Source organism: Seriola lalandi, unplaced genomic scaffold (assembly GCF_002814215.2).
Source record: "Seriola lalandi dorsalis isolate HSWRI2012SDOR001 ecotype SW California unplaced genomic scaffold, Sedor1 jcf7180002054337, whole genome shotgun sequence".
NCBI classification, from domain to species: Eukaryota; Metazoa; Chordata; class Actinopteri; order Carangiformes; family Carangidae; genus Seriola; species Seriola lalandi.
This window is the reverse complement of record NW_019524890.1, coordinates 190,362-196,917: the sequence shown is the minus strand read 5'-3', so window position 1 is coordinate 196,917 and position 6,556 is coordinate 190,362.

Below are 6,556 nucleotides of genomic sequence, written 5' to 3'. Positions count from 1 at the left end.
AAATTGACAGAATAGGAAGATGAGACTGTGTGAATTTACAAACGCAGAATATTAATTTTAAGTCTCACAGTGGGTGCTATCTTACAGTGTCCCCTGGGTGCCTGAATGCCAGGGGTTTTCACCACACTGAGAGAAAACCTATATATTGTTCTTTTTCAAGCAGCTTTCAGTGGTCTTGTGTGTTCATTGTGCCAAATGGGCCAAAGAGCATGAGTATTATATTCCTTCTGCCCATCTGTATTTGCCATCTATAACATCAAATCAACACTAGCATCCTAACTCTATTCTTGGCCTCCGTGCATTGGCCTCCTTTGAGTCTGCGACTCCTCCCAAAAGCATTAGTGTGATCTAGCTTTACCATATATTTTGTAAATACAACACTGCCATATTATCCCCATACCGCAAATTTGTTAGCCAACAGTCATCTATTTATGCATCCAGGTAATTGGAACTACATTAGCATACATTTGGAGGCCTGATTATACCCATACACATAATGTACATATATCAAATCTCCATATATGAAATACATGTACATATGAAATAAAAATACATATTTAAAAATTATATATGAAACCTTTAAGAAATTGGAACAATTTTATATATTGACATATATGTCTTACCCATATAAATATGTATGTTTATGTATGTATTCTTATATTGTAGACATGTAAATGAATATATATTCATCCCAAAGTCTGTGAATATATGTTGATATTATATACACTGGGTTCCAAAAGTCTGAGACCACACAAGTAGACATGTTTAAAATGAATGAGAAATTAATAAGAAAAACATATATAACCATAGAGAATTGTTATAGGCGTGTTGTTTTAATAAACTTGTATATATTAATGAAATATATATCATTAACATATATGGTCACAACATGTTACACCATATAGAACTTCATATTTCTAATATATGTATTACAAGTGACATACAGTATATGGCAGCATCCCTCTTGATATAGGGACATATATGAGATATATTTCTGTATGGGTATCCATTCACTCTCCTTGTAGCTGTGTGTTGGTGTCCTAGCTAGTTGCTGAATTCTTTGTCTGCCTACCTTTTGGTGCTGGATAGGTAGAATACAGCGGGTTTATCAGAGACAGCAAAAGCTGCCTGTATGGCAGGTTATGGAACAATAAATTTGCAGGCCACAAATTGTTACCAAAATGATGAACTAAACTATGCTAAAACTTACTGTAGAGCTGAGAGGAAGTGCAGAATTGGTTAATTTTCCATTGTGGGTTTTCCATTTTTAAGCAACACCAACATTAGACATTGTGACATTATGCATTGTTGATGTAAAAATTTTGATAAGTGCAGCTTTAATCTTCATACATACATTTAATTGCCATGTTTTATTGGAATTGTCATTGGATTTATTTTATCAGTATAAATACTTTAAGGTTACTGTTAGTACAATCCTAGTTGTATAACAGTCCCATCCTTGTATTTCTTTTTCTTGTATATGTTTGTAATTACCAATTTTTTGCGATTACACCCCCAGCCAACAGGAGAAAGGGGATCTCCTTTTGAATTGCTTCTCTTGAGGTTTTCTTCCATCACTCATGGTCATTATTGCTAGCCTTGGGCTGGATCAGGACTCAATGCTGTTGTGTGCCTAAAAGCACACTTTAGCCATTGCACAGTGTATGATATTAGGCTATAAATATAACCGTGACTTAACTTAAATTTGGATGGTTTTACAAACATACTTATTTCCATAAAGTTGTTTTTTCTGCTATGAGGCTGAACTACATGAAATATTCTTCAGAAGTTAAAAACGTCAATGGTTAAGGTTTTACATTTTATGGGGTGTAATTATCTCTGTCACAGAAAAAGTAACTCTGCTAACTCAGCAGTCAAGCAACAAATTGTTTCCCTCCGTGGATGTACACATGGGCCATTTTGAAAAGAAATCTATCCTTGGTTGTGATACAGTTCACTCAGGCAGATCCCACCTACAGAAAGGTGCCACAGGACCAAAGCCAACAGAAGTGCAGTCGTGTGCAAACACATCATGGCCTGTGTCTTTCATCTTTTGTATGTACTGTATTTCAGTTGTTTATGTGTGCAGTTGCTGTGACCCAGCTGATTGGTAAGGTCCCATTCTGCTGCTATATTTCCCTCCAAGCAGCGAGACTTTCACTCTTTTTGAGTGTCAACTACCAATTTTATATAAGTCAAGGCCATTAACCCTCAGCAGAGTTTGTTTCATGATATGTCCCTGTGTGGGCAATGCAAATACACTTGAATTTCACAGTTTTTGTGTGAGCATAAGAAAACAAATGTGTTTATATACGAGCTTGTCAGTGTGTTTGCTTCTGTGTTTGCCTGGAAGTCACAGGGTACATGTTTGTTTGTGTGTACAAACAGTTTGTCCGTATTGATTCCGTCTTTCGCATCATGTCAGTGGTTGTGCATTCTTCCACACAGTTTGTCCCTGTAACTACAGTATTGTACATATTACACTTTGTGGATGGTTATTAAACTCATTTGTAAGTAGAAGGAAAAAGGTAAGTTAAAAAAAAATAACATTTTCTTTAAGTCCAATATTCTCAAACGACCTACATGTTTTTTTGTTTTTTTTTTCAGGTATGGTTTTATGGCTAAGATTAGAATTGGGTTCAAGTTAAGGTTTGCAAGTTCATTATGTCAGTGAGGGTTCTAACGAGTACATAGGTTAGGGTTAGGCTGTGTGTGTGTGTGTGTGTGTGTGTGTGTGTGTCCTGTTGTTGGGATAACACATTACCAGGCCTCCAAATGTATGCTACCTGTAAACTGTCACTTTCCATCAGGGGACAGGAAAACTTGAGTTAATAAAAGTAAATAAGTTAGAGTTGGGGTTAAAGATAAGAATATAGTCAATATGTCCTGACAAGAAAAGGGCGGGGTGGGGTGTATATATATATATATATATATATATATATATATATATATATACATACACACAGTATATAACCTGCTGCCTTCACTGTGCTTTTCAAGCCTTATTGTATCCGACCCTTTCAGGAGCACTCAGCATTTTACTTTGAACATATTCCTTTTGAACATGATCCTTTTATGATTACGTTGAGCCCTTGGGCAGTTCCACTAACATGGTAAACTTTGTTGGTATCAGATTCAAGCATAAGATTATTTATACATAATCCCTGTGCACTGACAATGAACTTGCAGAAAATGAATGAGATTCAATTCCAACACCTTATCTGGTATTTATGTAAATTTAGTGTTATATCTGTTTTGGAAAAGGCTGTTTCTCGCTCCAAGACAATTATTATATAAGTAAAAAGCGCTGTTTTATCACAGTAGTGTACACTGTGTCCATTAAATTATTACTCATGCGGAATACAAAATGATGTGAAAGTCATCCCTGGAAGCAGCTGAAGACAGAGTTATCCACCAGTGCAAACAGCATTAATAGAACTGTTTTACTTTTATTTAAAATTCCGTTTTAGATCGCCCTGTCAAACAAAGTGATGCTGCATACATAATCTAGTGCAACAGGTAAAACCATCCCTCACCACAAAGCTTTTTAAAGTGATGTACACGATTTAGCACCATTTTGTATTATGCTCTCAAAATTACTTTGATCTGTAGCCTAGTCCTATAGCTACAACTAGTCCTATAGTTGGGTTAAATATTTATTGAAAAAAGATTTTAAAAAAAAAGATTTGAGACATGAAGGTGAACATGGATTGGAAGAGGAAATCAGTGACAGATTACTGATTGTATGAACAAAGTTGTCCAGTGGCGAAGGTTTGTATTTCGGATAGGGTTTGCAGGAAAAGATAGTAAAAATCCATAAACACTTAAAACCTTTGAGTGATGAGTACTGTTATATGCCACTTCAGATTATCATGGAGATTACACTGTGATTGCATAAATCCATATCGCATGTGAATTTGTGATGTTTTAATGCAAATTAACTGCAATTTTAATAGTGTTGTAATAACCCATCCATCCACCATCTCCATTGCTATAACTCATGCCATTAAATTGTGTCCTTAATCACACAATGTAAACACCATGCTGTCTTCAAGCATGTTTATTTATAATCCAGGGATTCTTTTATTTTAATCTGATTGCACAGCATTTTTCCTCTTCCATTAAAACCAAATAAAACATCCCTTTACAAGATATCGGCCTAGCTTAATGCTATTATTAGCCTGTTTCAAAAAAGAGACAGATTTTCTTTAAGGTAATAATGCTGAGGGTACTCATGAAATCAGACCATGTTTTGGATACAGTACCATTCATGGCCTGTATCTTTTCAACTAGAGCCATTCAGTGTATTTACATACTGTAATTACCTCTATAGGTAGATTTCATTGTTACTTGTCCACCACCCCTGCACCAGATTTAAATTCCCTTTACATGCACAAGGGTTTCACAGGAAACAATGCACAGGCCTACGTACAGTATAATCCAGCATTAATGTTGATAATTTTATCTCGTCCCATTGTTTCCTGTTCTCCCTCTGAATACAGCATCAGAGCTGAACTAAGTTACTGCAAATGAGTCTTACCACTGCCGCTTCATGTTAAAAGTGCTCAACTGATGAAACTGTCTGTTTGACTGCACTGTAAACTGATAAACTAGTTGTTGTTTTGTATTATATATGAAAACTGAAGTTACAATCTGAAAGCTTAACTACGAGTTGAAAGTAAAATCCTCCGTTACCTGGTTCTGCCACTATCATTATAATTTTGAATAATTGTATTATGTTTAATTATTTTCCATATAGGCTACTAAATGTTGAGAGGAATTATTATTTTTATTTTATTATCACTGTCTGGGATATGTCAGTGATTAGCAACAACAGGGATTTTGATGCATAATAACTTTTTGTGCATGGTCGAATCATAGATGTATTATAGATATAAGAAGATTTTGGCCACTTGAGATACTGGCACTTCCATTTTGTAAGACGAGCATTCTCCTCTCCATTTGCAGGGGAGATATTTTTACTAGCTGCTACTACTAGCAACTTTGCGGACCGAGGTTAGCCTTTCTGTGTAGCTAACTATGGCAACAGCGGACAACTGTAGAACTGCAGTATCGAAAGATGGCCGCCACAAGCTAGAGGTCACCAGACCACCATGGCTGTAGCAGCAAAGTCCCTGAATGTATTGTAATGGTCAAGGATGAGATTTATTGCATATGAATTTAACTTCTTATTTGGGAGAAGAAGAATGTGTTATTTCTTCTTTCAAAAGTTATATAGTCTCACATAAACTCATACAATACCACAAGTGTGTATTTCTAATGTTGTCTTTTAGAAAAACAGAAACCTGAGGGATAAACAAGAAAAATATTTGATTTCTGTTCCTTAATTACATGTTGAATATGAGACTTAAATGTTCAAAAGGGGCATATTTCTCTCATAATATCATCTTTACACAAGTAAACAAGAGAGAGGACATAAAGAGAATCAGTTGCTTTGGCTTTTACCTCATTTCTTACTTATAGCCTACAAACAACAGACAACAACAAACATTTAACTTGGTTGCTTTTAAAATATTCTGCCGGAAAACAGGATGAATGGAAACTCTTTGGTAAATCTAATTTTGTGTGGGTTGAGAGAGACTCTGGGTGGGGGGGAAATCTGATTAGAGCCTCTTTTTATGAAACAGGTTGTTTTACCCCAGCTAACCTCACTGGCATTTTTCAGAGGCAAAGTTTGTGGACTCAAAGTTTGCCTGTACAGACTCACTAACTGAGCCTTATTTAGTGATAATGGCTTAAAATTTGCTCATAAATTCACTCCAGAAAGTCCAGAAGGTCTGCATACTATTCAGCCTCACCGGAGGGGCAGAAAGAGCTGATGGCTATCATCAAAACAATTTTAAATTGGATCCCCTGTGGAAAGATCAGGTCTTTCTCATTGAACTCTGAGCACAAATATCAGAGGGCAGCAGAATCATTTTCCATCCCGTGACACAAATTGGGCTGACTTCAATAGTTGATGCAAGCTGAAATGTGGGGATTGTTGTCCAAAGGGCTGTTCATCTGGTAATGATGGGCAATTATACTGATGCTTAGAATGAAAGCTTGGCAGCTTCAGTGTCATAATGGTGCTTCACATGCAAAATAAGAGATCCAAAGCTTCAAAAAGCAGCAGCAGTGTTTTCCTGGATGTTACTGTGATGTTTTTATTGTTTTTATGGCTAGAACCATTTGTTGGTATATTGATCATTTTAGTGGCAAGTCTTCATGCTAATTAAATATCCTATATTTCTTTTTTTTTATATACTCAACACAAATTGAAACTAGCATTGTATCCAATGAACCACTGACCTCAGTTTTATGTGACAAAACAATAGTGACATTATATAACAAAGTATGATGCATGGAGTTGTAAGAAAAAGAATGGCTGTTTTAAAAAAATGTCTTTCTGTTGAAATACAACCTGAGAGTTCATATGTTGAACAAGGCCATAATTGCTGAAGCAATTTGTTCCTACATTTATTTTTCTATTGCATGTGTTTCTATATATATATAAAGCTTTAGCCTTTTGAATTATTGCAGTAGTTTCATTATC